Here is a 24,640-nt window from a genome sequence, read left to right as displayed (position 1 = left end):
TAGTACTGATTGTATTAATGGTATAGTATCATTTTCTCTCAGTCTCCTGGAGTTTGGTTAGGATTATGGTCATTGTAAAGAGCAGTTCTTTTCTTTGTTATTTTGTTTTGCATTTGATGACTATAAAGGGGAGGAGTGGTTCTTAGGCATTAGCGGCCTACGTGTATAGTACAACCACTGTTCCCTTCCTCTAGTGTGGCCTCCGGGTGTGGTTTGAAAGGAATACTTTTAAACAAAGCCTCAGTCTTGAAGTTTTAATATTCTGTATTTTTCTTCCATTGATTTAAAATGTATATTGCTTTTTTCTTTAATAGTGGATGAGAGTTCTGAAGAGGACTCTTCAAGGAGGTAGGATTTTATGGATGTTTTAAATTATATGTTTAACTAAGGGAACATGGAGAAGAGAAACTAATGTTTGTTGAGTGTTCTACTCTGGGTTAGACACTGCACTATGTGCTTAACATTTGTGACCTCATAGAGTCATCATAGCAGCTTTGTAAAGTAGCTGTGTCCTACTTTTACTTAATTATGCAACTGTGGTTTTAGGAGGTTTGACAATTGGCCTTCCTGGCTCTCAGGTCCATTCCCATTGCCCTCAGCAGAGACTGAGAAGTACCCATGTAGCATATAAGTTAAAGATATAAATTAGTTCTTTGACTTGAGTACATTTTAAGTTTCGACATGGTGGGGAAACTCCCTGTACTCCCATAGAGTAAAGGAGAAAAGTGGTGCCATCTCAGTAAGTGCTATCCCTGCTGACAGACCAAGACTCCCATTTTGGATGGACTCAGATTTGTCTCTGAACCTTGAACAGACAATGGAGAAGGAAAAGCCTATTCTTCCTCTTTGTTTTAAGTCATCAGGTTTATTCTTGGGCAAACAAGAATTATTGCAATCCATCAATTGGATTTTCAGTTGAGCTATTAGAACTTTTAGTGAAAACAAATAATTTCTAGGCTCTGCCGATACATTGGCTGTCACTCTCTGTTATGGAAACTAAGAATGCGTGTTAACTAGATATTTCATAGGTTGGGAGAGATGGATGCAGAAATAGGTAACAAAAAACTTTTTTGGAGACTTCCCTGGGGGTGCAATGGTTAAGATGGTTAGTAAGACATCTTCCAATATAGTCAGTGTGGGTTTGATAATCGGTCAGAGAAGCTAAGATTTCACATGACCTGGGGTCAGACAGCCAAAAAATAAAATAGAAGCATCATTGGAACTAATTCAGTAAAGACTTTAAAAGTGATCCACATCAAGAAATCTTTAAATTTTTTTTTAAAAAAAGCTGTTTTAAAACAGGCCAAATTTTATTCATGTCAAGAAAGTTCATTTAGTATATAGACAAACTTTCACTTTTTTTTTCCTTTTGTTCAAGGACATGAGATCACTTATTTTTATTGTATGTTTTTGCTTTAAAGGTTTCCCAACAAATATGGCATTGATTTAAGGCCTACATGAAACGATGATGTCTTAGATTTTAATACTAAGGTAAAGTGTTCTGTTGTGAAATTAGTTCTCCTGCTCTGAAATTAGTTTCATGTAGTATTTACTTTTATGATTAGACAGTGGAAGTGACAAATAGATTCAAGGGATTAGATCTGATAAACAGAGTGCCTGAAGAACTATGGATGGAGATTCATGACATTGTACAAGAGGCAGTTCTCAGGACCATCCCCAAGAAAAAGAAAAGCAAGAGGCAAAATGGTGTCTGAGGAGGTCTTCCAAATAGCTAAGGAAAGAAGAGAAGCAAAAGGCAAAGAGAAATGGAAAGATATACCCATTTGAATGCAGAGTTCCAAAGAATAGCAAAGAGAGATAAGAAAGCCTTTTTCAGTGGTGAATGCAGAGAAATAGAGGAAACAATAGAATGAGATCTCTTGAAGAAAATTAGAGATACCATGGGAACATTTCATGCAAAGATGGACACCATAAAGGATGAAATGGTATGGACATAACAGAAGCAGAAGATATTAAGATGAGGTGGCAAGAATACACAGAACTCTACAAAAAAGATCTTTATGACCCAGATAACCAGGATGGTGTGATCACTCACCTAGAGCCAAACATTCTGGAATGCGAAGTCAAGTAGGCCTTAAGAAGCATCACTATGAGCAAAGCTAGTGGAGGTGATGGAATTGCAGTTGAGCTATTTCAAATCCTGAAAGATGATGCTGTGAAAGTGCTGCACTCAATATGCCAGCAAGTCTGGAAAACTCATCAGTGGCCACAGGACTGGAAAAGGTCAGTTTTCCTTCCAATCCCAAAGAAAGGCAATGCCAAAGAATGTTCAAACTACCACATAATGGCACACATCTCACATGCTAGCAAAGTAATGCTCAAAATTTTCCAAGCCAGGCTTCAAGAGTACGTGAACCTTGAACTTCAGATGTTCAAGCTAGATTTAGAAAAGGCAGAGGAACCAGAGATCAAATTGTCAACATCCTCTGAATCATAGAAAAAGCAAGTGAGTTCCAGAAATGCATCTACTTCTGTTTTATTGACTGTGCTAAACTGTTTGACTCTGTGGATCACAACAAATTGTAGAAAATTCTTCAAGGGATATGAATAACTGACCATCTGACCTGCCTCTGGAGAAATCTGTATACAGGACAAGAAGCAACAGTTAGGACTGGATATGGAACATTAGACTGGTTTCAAATCAAGAAAGGAGTACATCAATGATGTAAATTGTCACCCTGCTTATTTAACTTATATGCAGAGTACATCATGTGAAATGCCGGGCTGGATGAAGCACAAGCTGGAATCAAGATAGCAAGAAGAAATATCAATAATCTCAGATACACAGATGACACCACCATGGTGGCACAAATTGAAGAACTAAAGAGCCTCTTGATGAAAGTGAAAGAAGAGAGTGAAAAAGTTGGCGTAAACTCAATATTCTGAAAACTAAGATCATGGCATCTGGTCCCATTACTTCATGGCAAATAGATGGGGAAACAATGGAAACAGTGACAGACTTCTTTTCTGGGGCTTCAAAATCACTGCAAATGGTGACTGCAGCCATGAAATTAAAAGATGCTTGCTCCTTGGATGAAAATCTATGCCCAACCTAGACAGCAGATTGAAAAGCAGGGACATTACTTTGCCAGCAAAGTTCTGGCAAAGCTATGGTTTCATATGGTTTTTCTAGTAGTCTACGCTACGGTTTTTCTAGTAGTCATGTATGGATCTGAGAGTTTGACTATAAAACAGGCTGAGTGCCGAATAATTGCTGCTTTTGAACTGTGGTGTTGGAGAAGACTCTTCAGAGTCCCTTGGACTGCAAGGAGATCCAATGAGTCCATTCTAAAGGAAATCAGTCCTGAATATTCATTGAAAGGACTGATGCTGAAGCTGAAACTCCAATAGTTTGGTCATCTGATGTGAAGAACTGACTCATTGGAAAATACCAGTTCTGGGAAAGTTTGAAGGTGGGAGGAGAAGGGGACGACAGAGGATGAGACGGTTGGATGGCATCACCGACTTAATGGACAAGAGTCTGTAAAACCTCTGGGAGTTGGTGATGAACAGGGAAGCCTGGTGTGCTGCAGTCCATGGGATCGCAAAGAGTTGCACACAACTGAGCAACTGAACTGAGCTGAACTTAGGTTGATATTTTCATAAAATTTGAAGAACAGTGTAGATGCATAAAAATATATTAATAAAATTATATGGAACAGAGGCTTTGCTCATAATATAAGCATGAGAATACTGAATAGTATAAGGCTCATGAATACTGATATGTTACTGATCTATTGTATATAAATTCTAAATATGTTTCTCCACATACATTATTATACTTGTTTTTTTTTTCCATAAAGTTTGTTCTTGACTAGAAATGTCTCACTTTTTCCTTTGTTCTTCCTCCTCTACCTTTTTAAAATTTTTTAAAAAGTATTTACTGTTAACCTAATTTTTCCTTGCAGAACACATTTCTTCAGTGTCTGTTCTTTCAGTCCATCTCTCTCTGTCTTTATTGTGAACCTGTTTGCTTATGGCTTTCTATTTAGAGTGTGGCTTTCATTCATGATCATTGCCCTATGGGTTTAACCTTGTTTTTTCCCTGTTTCATGGAAGCAGCTGAATTTTTTTCTCTGTTTCATTGGTCTCTAGCTGTTTGACAAACAGAATAGAAGTAGCTTATCCTGTCTGCAGTTCTAGCCCATCTAAATAAGGTTCTGTTAAAACCTAAACTTTCATATTTCCCTTCACAAGTGATAATCTATGTATATATTAATCATGGAAGTAAATTTCAAAATATAGCAGTTAATTTAAATGTCTTAGTTTTTCAATAGTGCTCTCTAAACTGCCGGGGATAAATTATTACCCTAGAACATTTTGGAAGAGAAAGTAATCTAGTGGGTGTCCTAGTATTTGTATAGCAGTCAATTAGGGGTACGGAGAGGAACATCTGGGGCTTCTGATGTCATCTGTCATGATCCTTTCCCCATGAGCAGGTCAGTCAGTGACAGAACTGGGATTTGAATCCACATCTGAATGACTCCAGAGCCTGTGCTCTTTGTGTTAGATCATAGAGGAATGGGGGATGCTTTAATTCTTTTATTCAGGTTGATACTTGTTATATTCTTCAAGCTCTTATTTTCTTCTCCAGCATGTCCTGAAATAAAAGTTAACAAAACTAATGAAGGCTTCTCAGCAATCCAAGAGAAACAGTAAGTTATTTGAGGACTGTCTTCCTGGTGTTATTCCTTGATTTGAAATGACACATGTTCTCATGTACTCTTTTCTGTTTTCACTGTAGCAGAAGCAAAATGTGGCATTTTGAGACCAGAGAGTACAACTTTCTCTCAGGACAATAATTCTGATAGTAACGTTGAAGATGTGGTTGAAACATTTCCCAAACCATCACCCTGGTTGGAGGGCATCTGTCACCCTGCCTTCCTATAGCCTGAGCCTGTTTCAAAACTTCTCAAGTCTGTAGCAGGCCTTGGTCGTAGCAAGGTAAGTTGTTCTATTTGTAACTCTTCTTTCACTGTATTTGTTCACAAACCAGTCCCCTGATCCTTATGGTGACAAAAAGGATCCCACCACAGAAACAGAAGCCCTCAAAGTCACGATATGAAATGGTGTGATAATAAGAGCCATACATGTGCCTGATTCAAATTTATAAATATTGGCATACTAACTGGGCCATTATGAAAGAAGAGAATCACAAAGCACTGAGGAAGAACAACTAGATGAATATGAAGATGGGGAGGAGGAGGATGAAGGGGACGAATTCCTTTTAGAAGGACAAGATGAATATCAGATGGAATGACGGTGAAGATGAGACAGATATTATACAAACACAACAGAAATAGTGGGGGTCAGTCAGACCAGGAACTCTATATTATAAATATACAATAAATTATTTAAAACTCAACTTAAGAAGAGAAAGTGAGGTCGTAAAAAAACAATGCTCAAACTCTTTTGAATGACATATAGCTGATTTTTATGAAGAACTAAAAAAAAATGTGTTCCTTATTTTTTTTGGTGGTTATTTTCGAGGTTGGTGGTGGTTCTTGTTTTTTCATTGAAGTGTAGTCAATTTAAAATACTGTGTAAGTTTCAGGTGTACAGGAATGTGATTTGTTTATACTTGTGTATGTGTATATATATATACATTTTGAATATACCTCCCTCTGGAAGTACATTTAAATTTGAAGTGATTTCTCTTTTTAAAAATATTCTCACTTTGAAATTAATGAAGCAATGTCTTCTATTTAACCTAGCAAAACTTTTGTTTAGAGATAATTCAAGATGAGTCCTGTTTTAGGCCTTCGGAGATGTATTATGAATTAAGAATTTCTGGCCCTTCTGTTTCTTGTGGTTTCTAACTTCAGTTCAGTTCAGTCGCTCAGTTGTGTCCGATGCTAAATACTTAATGTACTTATCTAATTTATCTTACTGTTTGCTATAGCCTTGGTGGGTTTTTTAGATCTTTCTGAAAATAAAGAGGAAGTACATAAGCATTTTATCTATTCTTTTTACTAAAATTATAATTTATAATTTTATAAATGAGATTCTTAATCTCTCTGCATTAAATGAGAAAATTTTCGGCTGCAACAGTCTGAAAGAAGAAATGTAGAAGTATACTTTTTCCTCTGGAGAGATTCTGCTTTCTTTTTTCTGAATGTCAGCAAATAATGGGTAATTACATACATTAAATGAATGAAATCACAATTTATGCTTTTTTCTTATATAGACTACTCGTTATTATAAAATCATAAGGAAAGAAAAATTACCACCAGAGTTTATAACATTGTCTGTGGAAGATATTTTTTCTTTTAAAAATATCTCTAGCAACATGTACATTCCACATCATTTTTATTTATTTATCTTTTATTTTAAATGGAGGCTAGTTATTTTACAATATTATAGTGGTTTTGCCGTACACTGACATGAATCAGCCATGGATGTACATGTGTTCCCCATCCTGAACTCCCCTCCCACCTCCCTCCCCATCCCAACCCTCTGGGTCATCCCAGTGTACCAGCCCTAAGCACTCTGTCTCCTTCATTGAACTTGGACTGGCGATCTGTTTCACATATGATAATAAACATGTTTCAATGATATTCTCTCAAGTCATTGCATCCTTGCCTTCTCCCATAGAGTCCAAAAGACTGTTCTTTACATCTGTGTCTCTTTTGCTGTCTCGCATATAGGGTTATTGTTACGATCTCTCTAAATTCCATATATATGTGTTAGTATACTGTATTGGTGTTTTTCTTTCTGGCTCACTTCACTCTGTATAATAGGCTCCAGTTTCATCCACCTCATTACAACTGATATAAATGTATTCTTTTTAATGGCTGTGTAATATTCCATTGTGTATATGTACCACAGCTTTCTTATCCATTCATTTTCTGATGGACATCTAGGTTGCTTACATGTCCTGGCTATTATAAACAGTGCTGTGATGAACATTGGGGTACACGTGTCTCTTTCACTTCTGGTTTCCTCGGTGTGTATGCCCAGCAGTGGGATTGCTGGGTCATATGGCAGTTCTATTTGCAATTTTTTAAGGAATCTCCACACTGTTCGCCATAGTGGCTGTACTAGTTTGCATTCCCATCAACAATGTAAGAGGGTTCCCTTTTCTCCACACTCTCTCCAGCATTTACTGTTTGTAGACTTCTGGATAGCAGTCATTCTGACCAACGTGAGATGGTACCTCATGGTGGTTTTGATTTGCATTTTTCTGATAATGAGTGATGTTGAGCATGTTTTCATGTGTTTGTTAGCCATCTGTATGTCTTCTTTGGAGAAATGTCTGTTTAGTTCTTTGGCCCATTTTTTGATTGGGTCGTTTATTTTTCTGAAATGAGGTGCAGGAGCTGCTCGTATATTTTTGAGATTAATTCTTTGTCAGTTGCTTCATTTGCTATTAATTCCTCCCATCCTGAAGGGTCTCTCTTCACCATCCTTATAGATTTATTTGTTGTGCAAAAGCCTTTAAGTTTAATTAGGTCCCTTTTGTTTATTTTTGCTTTTATTTCCATTACTCTGAGAGGTGGGTCATAGAGGACCCTGCTGTGATTTATGTCGGAGAGCATTTTACCTATGTTTTCCTCTAGGAGTTTTATAGTTTCTGGTCTTATGCTTAGATCTTTAATTCATTTTGAGTTTATTTTTGTGAATGGTGTTAGAAAGTGTTCTAGTTTCATTCTTTTACAAGTGGTTGACCAGTTTTCCCAGCATCACTTATTAAAGAGACTGTCTTTTCTCCATTGTATATTCTTGCCTCCTTTGTCATTGATAAGGTGTCCATAGGTGCATGGATTTATCTCTGGGCCTTCTATTTTGTTCCATTGATCTATATTTCTGTCTTTGTGCCAGTACCATACTGTCCTGATGACTGTAGCTTTGTAGTAGAGCCTGAAGTCAGGCAGGTTGATTCCTTCAGTTCTATTCTTCTTTCACAAGATTGCTTTGACTATTCGAAGTTTTTTTGTATTTCCATACAAATTGTGATAGTATTTGTTCTAGTTCTGTGAAAAATACCGTTGGTAGCTTGATAGTGATTGCATTAAATCTATATATTGCTTTGCGTAGTATACTCATTTTCACTATATTGATTCTTCCAATCCATGAACATGGTATATTTCTCCATCTATTTGTGTCCTCTTTGATTTCTTTCAACAGTGTTTTATAGTTTTCTATATATAAGTCTTTTGTTTCTTTAGGTAGGCATAGTCTAAGTGTTTTATTCTTTTCGTTGCAATGGTGAATGGAATTGTTTCCTTCATTTCTCTTTCTGCTTTCTCATTGTTCATGTATAGGAATGCCAAGGGATTTCTGTGTGTTAATTTTATATCCTGCAACTTTACTATATTCATTAATTAGCTCTAGTAGTTTTCTGGTGGAGTCTTTAGGGTTTTCTAGGTAGAAGATCATGTCATCTGCAAGCAGTCAAAGTTTTACTTCTTCTTTTCCAATCTGGATTCCTTTTATTTCTTTTTCTGCTCTGATTTCTGTGGCCAAGACTTCAAAAGCTATGTTGAATAGTAGTGGTGAGAGTGGGCACCCTTGTCTTGTTCCTGACTTTAGGGGAAATGCTTTCAATTTTTCACCACTGAGGATAATGTTTGCTGTGAGTTTGTCATATATAGCTTTTATTATGTTGAGGTATGTTCCTTCTGTTCCTGCCTTCCAGAAAGTTTTTATCATAAATGGATGTTGAATGGCTTTCTCTGTATCTATTGAGATAATCATATGGTTTTTATCTTTCAGTTTGTTAAGGTGATATATTACATTGATTGATTTGTGGATATTGAAAAATCCTTGCATCCCTGGGATAAAGCCCACTTGGTCATGATGTATGATCTTTTGAATATGTTGTTGGATTCTGTTTGCTAGAATTTTGTTAAGGATCTTTGCATCTATGCTCATCAGTGATATCAGCCTGTAGTTTTCTTTTTTTGTGGCATCTTTGTCTGGTTTTGGTATTAGGGTGATGTTGGCCTCATAGAACGAGTTTGGAAGTTTACCTTCCTCTGCAATTTTCTGGAAGAGTTTCAGTAGGATAGGTGTTAGCTCTTCTCTAAAATTTTGGTAGAATTCAGCTGTGAAGCTGTCTGGTCTTGGGCTTTTGTTTGCTGGAAGGTTTCTGATTACAGTTTCGATTTCCATGCTTGTGATGGGTCTGTTAAGATTTTCTATTTCTCCCTGGTTCAGTTTTGGAAAGTTGTACTTTTCTAAGAATTTGTCCATTTTATTGGCATATAGTTGTTGATAGTAGTCTCTTATGATCCTTTGTATTTCTGTTGTCTGTTGTGATTTCTCCACTTTCATTTCTAATTTTTGTTGATTTGATTTTTCTCCCTTTGTTTCTTGATGAGTCTGGCTAATGGTTTGTCAATTTTATTTATCTTCCCAAAGAAACAGCTTTTAGCTGTGTTTATTATGGTCTCTTTTGTTTCTTTTGCATTTCTTTCTGCCTTAATTTTTAAGATTTCTTTCCTTCTACTAACCCTGGGGTTCTTCATTTCTTCTTTTTCTAGTTGCTTTAGGTGTAGAGTTAGGTTATTTGACTTTTTTCTTGTTTCTTGAGGTAAGCCTGTATTACTCTGAGCCCTCCCCTTAGCACTGCTTTTACAGTGTCCCATAGGTTTTGGGTTGTTTTGTTTGCATTTTCCTTCACTTCTGTGCATATTTTGATTTCTTTTTTGATTTCTTCTGTCATTTGTTGGTTATTCAGAAGCATGTTGTTCAGCCTCCATATGTTGGAATTTTTAATAGTTTTTCTCCTGTAATTGACATCTAATCTTACTGCATTGTGGTCAGAAAAGATGTTTGGAATGATTTCAATTTTTTTTTTTTGAATTTACCAAGGCTAGATTTATGACCCAGGATGTGATTTATCCTGGAGAAGTTTCCATGTGCACTTGAGAAAAAGGTGAAATTAATTGTTTTGGGGTGAAATGTCCTATAGATAGCACTGAAGTCTAACTGGTCCATTGTATCATTTAAAGTTTGTGTTTCCTTGTTAATTTTCTGTTTAGTTGATGTATCCATAGGTGAGAGTGGGGCGTTAAAGTGTCCCACTATTATTGTGTTTTTGTTAATTTCCACTTTCATACTTGTTAGCATTTGCGTAACATATTGTGGTGCTCCTGTGTTGGTGCATATATATTTATAATTGTTATATCTTCTTCTTGGATTGATCCATTGGTCATTATATAGTTTCCTTCTTTGTCTCTTTTCACAGCCTTTATTTTAAAGTCTATTTTATCTTATATGAGTATTGCTACTCCTGCTTTCTTTTGGTCTCTACTTGCATCAAACAACTTTTTCCAGCCCTTCACTTTCAGTCTGTATGTGTCCCCTGTTTTGAAGTGGGTCTTTTATAGACAACATATATAGGGGGTCTAGTTTTTGTATCCATTCAGCCAGTCTTAGTCTTTTGGTTGGGGCATTCAACCCACTTACATTTAAGTTAATTATTGATAAGTATGATCCCGTTGCCATTTACTTTGTTGTTTTGGGTTTGAGTTTATATACCCTTTCTGTGTTTCCTGTCTAGAGAAGATCCTTTATTTATTATTTGTTGAAGAGCTGGTTTGGTGGTGCTGAATTCTCTCAGTTTTTGCTTGTCTGTAAAGCTTTTGATTTCTCCTTCATATTTGAATGAGCTCCTTGCTGGGTACAGTAATCTGGGTTGTAGGTTTTTCTCTTTCGTCACTTTAAGTGTGTCTTGCCATTCCCTTCTGGCCTGAAGAGTTTCTAGTGAAAGATCAGCTGTTATCCTTATGGGATTCCTCTTGTGTGTTATTTGTTGTTTTTCCCTTGCTGCTTTTAATATTTGTTCTTTGTGTTTGACCTTTGTTAATTTGATTAATATATGTCTTGGGGTGTTTCGCCTTGGGTTTATCCTATTTGGGACTCTCTGGATTTCTTGGACTTGGATGACTATTTCTTCCCCATTTTAGGGAAGTTTTCAACTATTATCACCTCAAATATTTTCTCACGGTCTTTCTTTTTGTCTTTTTCTTCTGGGACTCCTCTGATTTGAATGTTGGGGTATTTAGCATTGTCCCAGAGGTCTCTGAGGTTGTCCTCATTCCTTTTAATTCTTTTTTCTTTTTTCCTCTCTGTTTCATTTATTTCTACCATTTTATCTTCTACCTCACTTATCCTATCTTCTGCCACCGGTATTCAACTGTTGGTTCCCTCCAGAGTGTTTTTGATCTCATTTATTACATTATTCATTATTGACTGACTCTTTTATTTCTTCTAGGTCCTCGTTAAACATGTCTTGCATTTTCTCAATCCTTGTCTCCAGGCATTTATCTGTAACTCCATTTTGTTTTCAAGATTTTGGATCATTTTTACTATCATTATTCTGAATTCTTTTTCAGGTAGACTCCCTATCTCCTCTTCTTTGGTTTGGTTTGGTGGGCATTTATCATGTTCCTTTACCTGCTGAATATTTCTCTGCTTTTTCAACTTGTTTAGATTTCTGTGTTTGGGGTGGCCTTTCAGTATTCTGGCAGTTTGTGGTTCCTCTTTATTGTGGAGGTTCCTCACTGTGGGTGGAGTTGGATGATTGGTTTGTCAAGGTTTCCTGGTTAGGGAAGCTTGTGTCGGTGTTCTGGTGGGTGGAGCTGGATTTCTTCTGTCTGGAGTGCAATGAAGTGTCCAGTAGTGAGTTTGGGATGTCTATGGGTTTGGTGTGACTTTGGGAAGCCTGCATATTGAAGCTCAGGGCTATGTTCCTGCATTGCTGGAGAATTTGCCTGGCTTGTCTTGCTCTGGAACTTGTTGAATCTTGGGTGGTGCTTGCTTTCAGTGTAGGTATGGAGGCTTTTTGATGAGCCCTCATCGAGTAATGTTCCCAGGAGTCAGGAGTTCTCTGGTGCTCTCAGGTTTTGGACTTAAGCCTCCTGCCTCTGGTTTTCAGTCTGATTCTTACAGTAGCTTCAGGACTTCTCCATCTATCAAACACCAGTGATAAAACATGTAGGTTAATGATGAAAAGCTCCTCCACAGTGAGGAACACCTTGAGAGGTTCATAGAGTTACATGGAGAAGAGAAGAGGGAGAAGGGAGATAGAGGTGACCAGGAGTAGGAGAGGGGGAATCAAAAGAGGAGAGAGCCAGCTAGCCAGTAATCAATTCCCTATGTGCTGTCCACAGTCTGGATCCCTTGGAGAGGTTCACGGTGTTACAAAAAGAAGAGAAGAGGGAGGAAGGAGACAGAGGTGACCAGGAGGAGAAAAGAGTGAATGAAATGTAGAGAGACAGATCCAGGCACTAATCAGGTCCCTAAGTATTCTCCACAGTCTGGAGCACACAAAGAGAGTCACAGAGTTGGGTAAAGAAAAGAAGGGGGAGGGAGGAGATAGAGGCGACCTGGTGGAGACAAAGCAGAGTCATAAAGGGGAGAGAGCAATCAAGCCAGTAATCACACTCCCAAGTAAAAAAGGATACTGAAGATTGGGTTATTAAAGGTACAAAATTGATAAAAAATACCAAAAAGCAAAGATTAATAATCTAGAGTAGAGGTTGGATTCTGAAAAATACAATATTAGGAAAACAAAAAAAGTCATAAAAATTATGAAATAGAGATATGAAGTTTAGTTTAAAAATAGGGTCTTTTTTTTTTTTTTGCAAGGTAATAGTAGGTTATAAAAATGAAAATTAAAGGAGTAATATCAGGGGATGTTCAGCTTTAAGGAATCCAAATGTTTTTCTTTTCTTTTGTGTGCCATTTCTCAAGGATTCTCTGTTCCTCATCAGTTGCTGTAGGAACGAGCAGAGCTGCACACAGTTCCCAGGACTGAGATCCTGAGAAAGGGCACCTGCTTGGTCCCCTCAGTGACTCCCTCCAGTGACCTCACTCAAACATGATCTGCTCAGTTATGCCCCTCTCACTCAGGACATGCAATGTTTTCTGGCCCTTTGAAGATTGTTATTTGCCTGGCTTTGTTTTTGTTCAGTGTTTTTTTTTTTAACTGCCTAAACCTGCCTTGTACAAAGATATATAAACATGCTTTTCTGCAAACAAAGCACCCTTGTTTCACTCGAGACTTGGGTCCCCTGCATCCCTCTTCTCATCAACTCCAGTCTCCAGGTCCCAGTCTACAAAGACCATGACAGAGTAATAGAGAACTTAAAAAAAAATTAAAAATTTAAATAATGATAATAGTAAAAATGTATCTAGGAATTTCTCTGGAGCTGTTGTGGGGAGTATGGGGTCAGTTCAGTTTTAGATAGTTCCTTGATCCAGCTTATACTTCTCAAGGCCCCTTCCAATGTAGTCACTGCTAACTACAGGCTTTTAATCTGTTGCACCTGTCACTTTGAAAGCAGTTCCCTCTGTGTATTTTAGCTTCTTCTGTTTGCTGTTCTCTTCAGTGTCTAATTTCTGTCCTGACACAAGGGGGTGAAGGTGGTCACTTATTTATGCTCACTTGTTCAGTAATGCTATGGCGACAGAGGAGCACTGCAAACAAATATCACTGGCATGTGTGGGGAGTGCTTGCAGTGTCTTGGCCACACTGGGTTTGCCCGTGCTCATGTTGTGTGCACTTTCCCAGTATATACTTCTCAGGCTTTAGGTTGCTCTGCCAGGGAACTATCTGAGGCGGGCCCTGGGTTGCGTGCACTACCAAGGTTCTAAGCCGCTCAGGTTCAGGTTCTCAGGTACTCCACAAAGGGGCAGAACTCAGTTGGGCCTGCGTTTTGTGCCCTTCCCAGGTCCGAGCAGCTCAGGCAACCAGGTGCTTGGTGAGCGCTGTCTCCCCAGGTGGGGAGTGTGTTTTATCACCTCCTCGGTCCCAGCCGCTCGGTTTCCTGGATGGCAGTGGGTGCGCCCATCTCCAGTGTGCCGTATGTCTCTTCTGGGGAGCTGATCTCTGCTGTGACCCTTCCGGCAGGAGTCAACCATCCAGAATCCTAAGGGGTCTTGGTTAGCGATTGGGTGCCTGCTTGCTGCTTGGTAGAAGGTGCCTCTCTGGGGCTGAGTTTGCCTCTTTCCAGCTCTGGCTGCCCCCTCTTGCCTCCCTGTCTCCAGTGGGGGATGGGCCGATCCGCAGCCATCTAGTTCTCCTCTGGTTTTTGCTCAGTCCTTTGTTTTATGAGTGGGCCTGGCAGTGCCTTAGGTTAGGGGTTTTTGCAGGATAGTTCTCTCTCTCTCTCTTTTGTTTTTCCTCTCTCTCTCTCTCTCTCTCTGGCTATCCCACAGTTTGGATAGCTATCTCATGTTAGTTCCCTTAGATTGTCCCCTCAGGGCACTCAGGTCCAGTCCTTACCCTAAGCAGTACAGCCCACCCCTCCCTGTTCAGCCCCCACTTGCTGGTGGTGGATGGAAGCACAGGGAGTTCCAGTTAGGCACGTGATCTGTGGGTTTTATCTATTTATCTATTTATTTTTCCTCCCGGTTATGTTGCCCTCTGAGATTCCAAAACTCCCCACAGACCCACTGGTGAGAGTGTTTCCTGGTGTCTGGAAACTTCTCCCCTTTTAAGACTTCCTCCCTGGGATGGATCTCCATCCTTACCTCTTTTGTATCTCTTTTTATCTTTTATATTTTGTGCTACCTCCTTTCAAAGACAATGGGCTGCCTTTCTGGGTGCCTGATGTCCTCTGCGAGCATTCAGAAGTTGTTTTGTGGAATTTGCTCAGCGTTTAAATTTTCTTTCACTGAACTTGTGAGGGAGAAAGTGGTCTGCCTGTCCTATTCCTCTGCCATCTTAGGACTGTGCCCCCCCATATCATTTTTAAGAAACTTTATTAATTTCAGTGTTTATAGATGTTAAATTACCATGTCAATTCTTTGTTATACATGTGAAACTAGCGTGTGAATTTTTCCATATAGAAAAGTTAGTCATTGTGGTTACTTGATTTTTTTAGTTGGTTTTATCTTTCCCGTTGTAAATATTGAGTCCTTGTTGATCATCATAAATGTATTTGAAAACTTTTAAACCTTCAACTTGGATAATCATAGTTTTACTCCTTTTTTTATATCTAGGTCATTCCTTTAATCTTTACCTGCCATTCCAAAAGACATAGATAAGAAGGTAGAGTCATTAGTGTGCTGTTTACAGGGAAAGAAGCAGTAAACCATGTGAATGTTCAAATAGGGTTGTAAAAAATTTATTCTTAAATGAAGGATAATTGCTTTCCAGAATTTTGTTGTTTTCTGTCAGACATCAGCAAGAATCAGTCTTAGGGACACCCATGTCCCCTCCCTCCCAAACCCCTCTCCAATCTCCCTCTCCATGCCACCCTTCTCAATTGTTGAGGAGCCTCTTTTTGAGTTCCCTGAGTGATAGGGCAAATTCCCATTGGCTATCTATTTTACATATGGAATTGTAAGTTTCCATGTTACTCTTTCCATCCATCTCACCCTCTCCCCTCTTCCCCTTCACCCATGTCCCTAAGTCTGTTCTGTCTGTCTGTTTCTCCATTGCTGCCCTGCAAATAAATTCGTCAGTACCATCTTTCTAGACTCCATACATATGCGTTAGTATCAGATATTTATATTTCTCTTCCTGACTTACTTCACTATGTATAATAGGCTCCAGGTTCATCCACCTCAATAGAACTGACTCAAACGCGTTCCTTTTTACAGCTGAGTAACGTTCCTTTGTATATATGTACCACCACATCTTCATCGGAGAAGGCAACGGCACCCCACTCCAGTACTCTTGCCTGGAAAATCCCATGGACGGAAGAGCCTGGTAGGCTGCAGTCTATGGGATCGTGAAGATTTGGACACGACTGAGCGACTTCACTTTCACTTTTCACTTTCATGCATTGGAGAAGGAAATGGCAACCCACTCCAGTATTCTTGCCTGGAGAATCCCAGGGATGGCGGAGCCTGGTGGGCTGCCATCTATGGGGTCGCACAGAGTTGGACACGACTGAAGTGACTTAGCAGCAGCAGCAGCACATCTTCATCCATTCATGTGTTGATGGCCATCTAAGTTACTTCCATGTTCTAGCTATCATAAACAGTGCTGCAATGAACATCGGGGTGCATGTGTCTTTTTCCATTTTGGTTTCCTCAGGGTATTCTCCTAGGAGTGGGATTGCTAGGGCATATGATGGTTTTATTCCTAGTTTCTTAAGGAACATGTATACCGTCTTCCATAGTGGTTGTATCAATTTATCTTGCCACCAGCAGTGCAAGAGGATTCCTTTTCCCCCAACACCCTCTCTGGCATTCATTATTTGTAGACTTTTTGATGATGGCCATTCTGTCTGGTGTGAGGTGGTAAAGAATTGTGGCTGAGTGGTAAAGAATCTGCTTTCAGTTGGAGACCTGGGTTTGATCCCTGAGTCGGGAAGGCGGGCATGACAACTCACTCCAGTATTCTTGCCTGGAGAATCCAATGGACAGGGGAGCCTGGAAGGCTTCAGTCCTAGGGTGGCACAGAGTTGGACATGACTGAAGCGACTAAGCAGCAGCAGAGGTAACAGACTTTTGGATGATGGCCATTCTGCCTGGTGTGAGGTGATATCTCATTGTAGCTTTGATTTTTATTTCTACCGTTTTTTTTTTTTTTTTTTTTTTTTTTTACCAAATCAACATTGACAAGATAGTGCTTGAAGCTTGAAAGTATTACTACATTTGGATTGTCAAGTTGATCTGCTAGGAACATTTCAAGAGAAGCAAAAGCATGTGAAATAGTAATAAATATATGGGGCTATAATAACAGCAGTTAGCTTTAGTGATGTTTTAGTAAGTGCAAACCATTTTGCATAGCTTAAGCAGCATGTGCAGAGTACCTTTATGGCAGCCGTAATTGAAGTAACATAACATAACAGTGCCCTGTTTGAAGGTGGCAGCTATGGAAGGAGATAAGAAGGGCCTGATCTCTTAGATGTGGCAGCCACTGCTTGGTGATGCAGCACCATGTTTGAATTCAGTATCCTGGTTCTGTCATATAGCAACAGTGGGATCTTGGCAAAACCTGTCTTAACAAGGTTAAAAGTAGGGTATTTCTTCAAAAGTGATTAGGAAAACTGCATGCAACTCATTATTTTCATCCATTCTAGCAGAGTATCTCTGAGAGCCTTCCATGGAAGTATGTGGATCATTTACTTGGAACTCCTGGTCAAAGAGGAAAAAAGACATTAAATGGACAAGTAGAAGGTAAGAACTATATTGTACAGAAAAATAATTTGACAGAATGTTGATTGAAAATGAGAATGCTGATACATTCTAATAGGCAAAGAAAATCACCTGTTGGATGGGTAGTGAGAAAAAGGATGAGAAAAGGAGGGCAATTATGTATCTTATCAGGTGTCTACTACAGATTACATTGAGAATCCAGTTTAAGGAGCTAAATAATTAGTTCTTAGACTTACTTCGCGGTCCAATGTTTAAAACTTTGTCCTGTTAAGACTCTCCAATGCAGGTGGTGCAGTTTTGATCCCTGCTTAAGGAATTAAGATTCCATGTGACACATGATCAAAAACAAATTATTAGTTCTGTTTCAGGATACTCTATGACCTAAGGAAGGTCAAGAAATAAGAGGCAGGAGGGAATGAAGGATGAGAGAGGCAGAGGGTACAGGGAGGAAATGAAGAAAAGGAAGCACAGGTCTGTGGGGGAAGGGGGCAATAAGTAATGAAGGTCTTTAGATAAAGGGAGACTATTTGACATGGACGGTGAATTTGAAGTGAGCTTCTGGCACCAAAACTTCTCAGAGAAGAATAGCAAAGTTCTTGCCTCTTCCTGTTTACTTGTAATTAGGAAGACGTTCAGAACTGCGGTCCCTGAGCGCGCAGAGTGGTGTGTCATCCTCTGGGGGAGCATTGCCATAGGTGCTCAGCTGTAATGTGTGCAAATCGGTGTCATATGAAATGTTGCTGCTTTCCAGCATGGTGTCACATGGGACAAAACAAGAGAGCTGGAAAGAAGGAGAGAGCAGGGGGCGTGATGGGGAGACCAAGGATCCCACAGCCTCATAGAGAGTCCACTGGAAGGTTTCCAACTTCTAATGCCATTTCAGTTTGGGGGATGGGGGCGTGTTTGCGTGAGGAAACGGAGGCTGAGATTTCCAGAGAATGAATTAAGTTGAAGTCATGTAGAAGCAGACTCCGCGTAGGCCAGAGTTTCTCAAATTTTAATTAGTTGCTTGGGGACCATGTGTGAAGTGCACGTGCTGAGGAGGAGGTCTGAGATTCTGTGTTTTTGACAAGCTCTCTGAGTAGCAAGGGTGTCGCCTTGCATATAGCGAAATCTGGAAGAAGAGCATTGGGTAGTGCAGGACATAACAGGATCAAAGAAAAGCATTATTTTGTGTTTCTTTCTTAGCGTGTTTATAGCCAGAGGAAAGCAAAGAGTTGAAGTAGCAGTTATAGGTGTAAGATACCATTGCTAAGCAAAGAGGGAGAAAGAAATGGTAGGTGTCAGGGAATGTTTAACTTTAGGACTCCTGTATGTTGTTTTCTGTTTCTCATGAACCCTCTGTTCCTTATCAGTTCCTGGTATACCAGGAACAAGTGGAGCAGCACGCAGTTCCCAGGACTGAGGTCATGGGATGGAACACATACATGGATTTCCTTCAGTAACTTTTACCCTACAGTAAAACTGTTTAGTCACGACCCTCTTACTCAAGATATGGATTTTCTTCTGGCCTTGCGACGATTGTTATTCCTCGTTATTCCATTGGTAACAGTTGTTGTACGTCTGGCTTTTGTTGTTTTCTTAACTTTATTTTTTTGCCTAAAGCTTCCTTGTATAACAATATATAAACTCACACAAACACGAATAATGCACCCTTGTTCCACTAGAGACTTGGGGCTCCCGTGTCCTTCCTTCTCTCCCTGGCTAGTTCTTTGGAGCATAGAGGCCTGCCGAGCTCACTTTGTCACCCGGGCTTGCAAGACCTCCTTGAGAGGACGCCCTGTGCCTTAGTGAGCAGTACAAGCCCTATCCTAGGGCTTTATTGGTTTTCCATGTAACCCAGGGAATATTAGTCTCTCTCTTTTGCTTTCTTTTCATCGACTGTGGTCCACCAGGCCCCAGGCTGTAAAGAAGACCTCAGGTAGGTATGATCCATAGAAAGGATGTCAGTGGGGAAGATTTAAGTCTGCAGATGCAGAGATTACTACCCTTTGGATAGGAGAGAATCTAGTGAAAGGACAAAAGGAGGAAAGGAAGGCCTTAGGGAGGTGAGTTTGGAGTTGATGAGGACACTTCAGAGAACTCCTTCTAGATGACTGCAGTGTATTTGCCCTGAAAAGAGATAAGATCATTATTGCTCCAGAGAATCCTGGAGGTGGGAGGGGGTGCAAGAAGTGGGGGAAACCACAGCCTCTCCCGAGTAACTCTTAGGCATCAAAGATATATGTTGTGCTGGTATTTGTTACTCAAATTAGATTAATTTGAAAAAAGAGGGATTGACTTTTTTTTTTAAAGATAGCTGATTCTTTGAAAGTTGTTTCATCAAAATCCTTTGAAGCATTAGCATGATGTACCAAACCAAACTAAATTTTGAAGCCAAACAGATTAATAGGGTTCATTCCCTACATGCTAGAAATACTTCTAATAAATACTACACTGATTTTGAAACATGTAAGATTTTTAATTTCTAATAATTCTGTGGCAATTAAATGTAGTATTTCCTTTTCACTATCTTTAGTGGATTCCTATGTCTGTCTTACCAGTGTGCTAAAATCCCCCTAAAAACAAGACACTAAAACTGAATGTATTCAGTGCCAAGGCTGAGCATGAGGATTCTGCTTGGTACTAACTCTGCATGAATGTACAGCTAGCTTTCATATTTACATGTAATTAACTTTGTGTCCCTTTTTCCTTTTAGATTCTCCTGGGAAATACCCTAACGTGAAGGCAAAAATGTTTATGATTTTATCTTGAATTCTGAACTGTGGATCGTCTCCTATGTACATTATTTAATAATCAACTTGTTTCCAAACCCCATTCAGTCAGCAGTCAGAATGAAAGAGTCTATTCCTAATAAAACAGTCAGAATGAAGGATTTACAAACATCCAGTTCAGATAAATTTTGCAGTACACAGTTAACTCTGGAAAGAGGGACACTGAACTATTTGAAATGCTCAGTCTTCATACTTCTAATATTTTCTTTGCAAATTTAATTTAAGAATGGGACATACATAAAGCAAATGTTATTGTTGATACCTGTGTTTTGAAACAAAAGATATTTACAAGGATAAGAACAAGAAATTTTTAAATTGTAAGCTTCAACTCAACATGTTTCTGTATATGCTTTGATACTCTAAAGTTCTCAGTTTGGAATCTCTATACGTCTCAGGAACTCTCCGAGATTAAACTTTAGACTCTAAGTTTTTTCTAATGTCCAAAAATGCTTGTTTTAACTCTAACCTTTCCCTAGAGTAAAACTTCACTTGCTAATATGTCAGTTGTATTTCAGCTTATAATTGTTTCATTATAGTATCATTACACAGATGAATGTAGGCCAATCAGATGTTTTGATGAGCAGACTGTGTGTGTGTGTGCTGTATGTGCATGTGTGTGTGTGTGTGAGTTTGTGGTTTTGATTATTAGAAGTAGGGAAAGTAATCATACTTTAATGGCTATTGGATAGATATGATCTTTTGAAACAGTGATTCTGAAAGTTGTTGGCTTTAGGATCCTATTATACTTCTAAAAACTACTGAGAATTCCAAGGAACTTTTGTTTATGTCTATTGATGTTTACTATATGGGAGTTCAGCTGAGTTCAGTCGCTCAGTCGTGTCCGACTCTTTGCGATCCCATGGACTGCAGCACACCAGGCTTCACTGTCCATCAGAACTCCCAGAGTTTACTCAGACTCAAGTCCATCGAGTTGGTGATGCCATCCAACCATCTCATCCTCTATCTTCCCCCTCTCCTCCTGCTTCCAGTCTTTGCCAGCATCAGGGTCTTTTCCAGTAAGTCAGTTCTTCACATCAGGTGCCCAAAGTATTGGAGTTTCAGCTTCAGCATCGGTCCTTTCAATGAATATTCAGGACTGAATTCCCTTCGGATGGAGTGGTTGGATATCCTTGCAGTCCAAGGGACTCTCAAGAGTCTTCTCCAACACTACAATTCAAAAACCATCAATTCTTCAGTGTGCAGCTTTCTGTACAGTCCAACTCTCAGAACCATACATGACTAATGGAAAAACCATAGCTTGGACGAGACAGATTGATGTTGGAAAAGTAATGTCTCTGCTTTTTAATATGCTGTCAAGGTCGGTCATAGCTTTTCTTCCAAGGAGCAAATGTCTTTTAATTTCACGGGTGCAGTCACCATCTGCAGTGATTTTTGAGGCCCCCAAAATTAAGTCTGTCACTGTTTCCATTCTTTCCCCATCTATTTGCATGAAGGGATGGGACAAGGTGCCATGATCTGAGTTTTTTGAATGTTCAGTTTTAAACCAACCTTTTCACTCTCCTCTTTCACTTTCATCCAAAGGCTCTTTAGTTCTTCTTCGATTTCTGCTATAAGGGTGGTGTCATCTGCATATCTGTGGTTATTGATATTTCTTCCAGCTATCTTGATTTCAGCTTGTGCTTCATCCAGCCCGGAATGTTGCATGATGTATTCTGCATATAAGTTAAATAAACAGGGTGACAGTATACAGCCTTGATGTACTCCTTTCCCTATTTGGAATCAGTCTGTTGTTCCATGTCCAGTTCTAAGTGTTGCTTCTTGACCTGCATACAGATTTCTCAGGAGGTAGGTCAGGTGGTCTGGTATTCCCATCTCTGGAAGAATTTTCCAGTTTGTTGTGATCCTCACTGTTCAAAGCTTTGGGGGTGGTCAATACACAGAAGTACATGTTTTTCTGGAACTCTCGCTTTTTTGATGATCCAGTGGATGTTGTCAGTTTGATCTCTGGTTCCTCTGCCTTTTCTAAATCCAGCTTGAATGTCTGGAATTTCACGTTTCATGTGCTGTTGAGGCCTGGCCTGGAGAATTTTGAGTATTACTTTGCTAGCGTGTGAGATGAGGGCAATTGTGCAGTAGTTTGAGCATTCTTTGGCATTGCCTTTCGTTGGGACTGGAATGAAAACTGACCATTTCCAGTCCTGTAGCCACTGCTGAGATTTCCAGATTTGCTGGCATATTGAGTGCAGCCCTTTCATAGCATCATCTGTTAGGATTTGAAATAGCTCAACTGCAATTCCATCACCTCCACCAGATTTGTTCATAGTGAAGCTTCCTAAGGCTCACTTGACTTCACATTCCAGGATGTCTGGCTCTAAGTAAAGAGCCATCTGCTTATCACACCATCATGCTTATCTGGATCATGAAGATCTTTTCTATACAGTTTTTTTTTGTGTGTTCTTACCAACTCTTCTTAATATCTTCTGCATCTGTTAGGTCCATACTATTTCTCTCCTTTATTGTGTCCATTTTTGCATAAAATGGTCCCTTGGTATCTCTTACTCTCTTGAGGAGATCTCTAGTCTTTCCCATTCCATTATTTTCCTCTATTTCTTTGCATTGACCACTGAGAAAGGCTTTCTTATCTCTCCTTGCTATTCTTTGGAACTCTCCATTCAAATGGGTATATCTTTCCTGTTTTCCCTTGCCTTTAGCTTCTCTTCTTTTCTCAGCTATTTGTAAGGCCTTGTCAGACAACCATTTTGCCTTTTTGCATTTCTTTTTCTCTGGGATGTTCTTGATCAATGCCTCCTGTACAATGTCACGAATCTCCGTCCATAGTTCTTCAGGCACTCTGTCTATCAAAACTAATCCCTTGAATCTGTTTGTCACATCCACTGTATAATCCTAAGGGATTTGATTTAGGTCATACCTGGATGGTCTAGTGGTTTTCCCTAATTTCTTCAATTTAAGTCTGAATTTGGCAATAAGGAGTTCATGATCTGAGCCACAGTCAGCTCCCGGTCTTGTTTTTGCTGACTGTATAGCTTGTCTCCATCTTTGGCTGCAAAGAATAGAATCAGTCTGATTTGGTCATTGACCATCTGGTGATGTCCATGTGTAGAGTCTTCCCTTGTGTTGTTGGAAGAGGGTGTTTGCTATGACCAGTACGTTCTCTTGGCAAAGCTCTGGTCACCTTTGTCCTGCTTCATTTTGTACTTGAAGGCCAAATTTACCTGTTACTCCAGGTATCTTGTGAATTCCTACTTGTACATTGCAGTCCCCTATATTGAAAAGAACATCTTTTTTTTCAGTGTTAGTTCTAGAAGGTCTTGTAGACCATCATAGAACCGTTCAACTTCAGCTTGTTCAGCGTTACTGGTCAGAGCACAGACTTGCATTACTGTGATATTGAATGGTTTGCCTTGGAAATGAACAGAAATCATTCTGTCATTTTTGAGATTGCACCCAAGTACTGCATTTGGGACTCTTGTTGACTGTGATGGCTACACCATTTGCTCTAAGGGATTCTTGCCCGCAGTAGTAGACGTAATGGTCATCTGAGTTAAATTCACCCATTCCAGTCCAGTTGGGGTCTTCCCTGGTAGCTCAGTTGGTAAAGAATCTACCTGCTGTGGAGGAGACCCGAGTTCGATGCCGAGGTCAGGAAGATCTCCTGAGGAAGGAAATGGCAACTGTCACGGGAGTGTATGTTCCTCCATTCTTTGTCTCGTCACAACAAAGATTTGGAGTGACGGACATTAAAGCCCTCAGCTCATCACAGCTCTTGGGTCTTGGACAAACCTTGTTATAGCGCTTAGGCAAATCAGTGTTACAGCTCTATCTTATTAGAAGTTAGCAGGAGATTCCATCCTTGAAGCGTGAGAGCAAGCCAACCCAAAGACTTGAAGGGAAGAGAGTGGAGGAGTGTGTGGGGGAGGGAGAGAGAGAGAAAGAGCACACACACGTGGGAGAGAAAGAGGGAGAGAGTGCTTTGGCTCCTCCTTTTATATGTTTTTCTTCCACCTGGGCCTGCCCTATGCAAATTGGGCTTAGCCAGGAGTGTTGTTTGTTCTACCTGAAGTCTTCACTCTGGTCCTGGAACCTTTTTTTCTATTTTCATGGGCTTTTCCCTTCCTTGTCTTTTAGCCACCGCCATTTTGGACTCCTTTTCCCTATTCTACCTACCTAACAGCAACCCACTCCAGCATTCTTGCTTGGAAAATCCTATCACCAGAGGAGTCTGGCGAGCTACAAATAGCCAATGGGGTCAGAAGTGTCGGACATGACATACGTCCTAAACCACAAACCAGTCCATTTTAGTTCACTGATTCCTAGAATGTCGATGTTTACTCTTGCCATCTTCTGCTTGACCGTTTCCAGTTTGCCTTGATTCATGGACCTAATATTCCAGGTTCCTATGCAGTATTGCTCTTTACAGCCTTGGTCTTGACTCCCATCACCAGTCACATCCATAGCTAGGTGTTGTTTTTGCTTTGGCTCCGTCTCTTCATTCTTTCTGGATTTATTTCTCCACCGATCTCTAGTAGCATATTGGATACCTACTCACCTGGGGAGTTCATCTTTCAGTGTCCAGTCTTTGTGCCTTTTCATACTGTTCATGGAGTTCTTAAGGCAAGAATACTGAAGTGGTTTTCCCTTCTCTTCTGCAGTGGACCATGTTTTGTCAGAACGTTCCAGCATGACCTGTCTGTCTTGGATGGCCCTTCACGGCATGACTCGCTCATAATTTCACTGAGTTAGACAAGTCTGTGGTCCATGTGATCAGTTTGGTTTGTTTTCTGTGATTGAAGTTTTCAGTC

At 39.7% G+C, this 24,640-nt stretch overlaps 1 pseudogene; it reads left to right on the top strand.

The window, feature by feature from the left end:
• The window catches only part of LOC128058276 (ankyrin repeat domain-containing protein 26-like), a 60,608-nt pseudogene that overhangs the window by 14,577 nt on the left and 21,391 nt on the right, over window positions 1-24,640 (top strand).

Source organism: Budorcas taxicolor, chromosome 13, assembly GCF_023091745.1.
Source record: "Budorcas taxicolor isolate Tak-1 chromosome 13, Takin1.1, whole genome shotgun sequence".
In the NCBI taxonomy this organism is placed as follows: domain Eukaryota; kingdom Metazoa; phylum Chordata; class Mammalia; order Artiodactyla; family Bovidae; genus Budorcas; species Budorcas taxicolor.
Note: the sequence above shows the minus strand (reverse complement) of the source record. Positions and strands in the feature narration are given on the sequence as shown.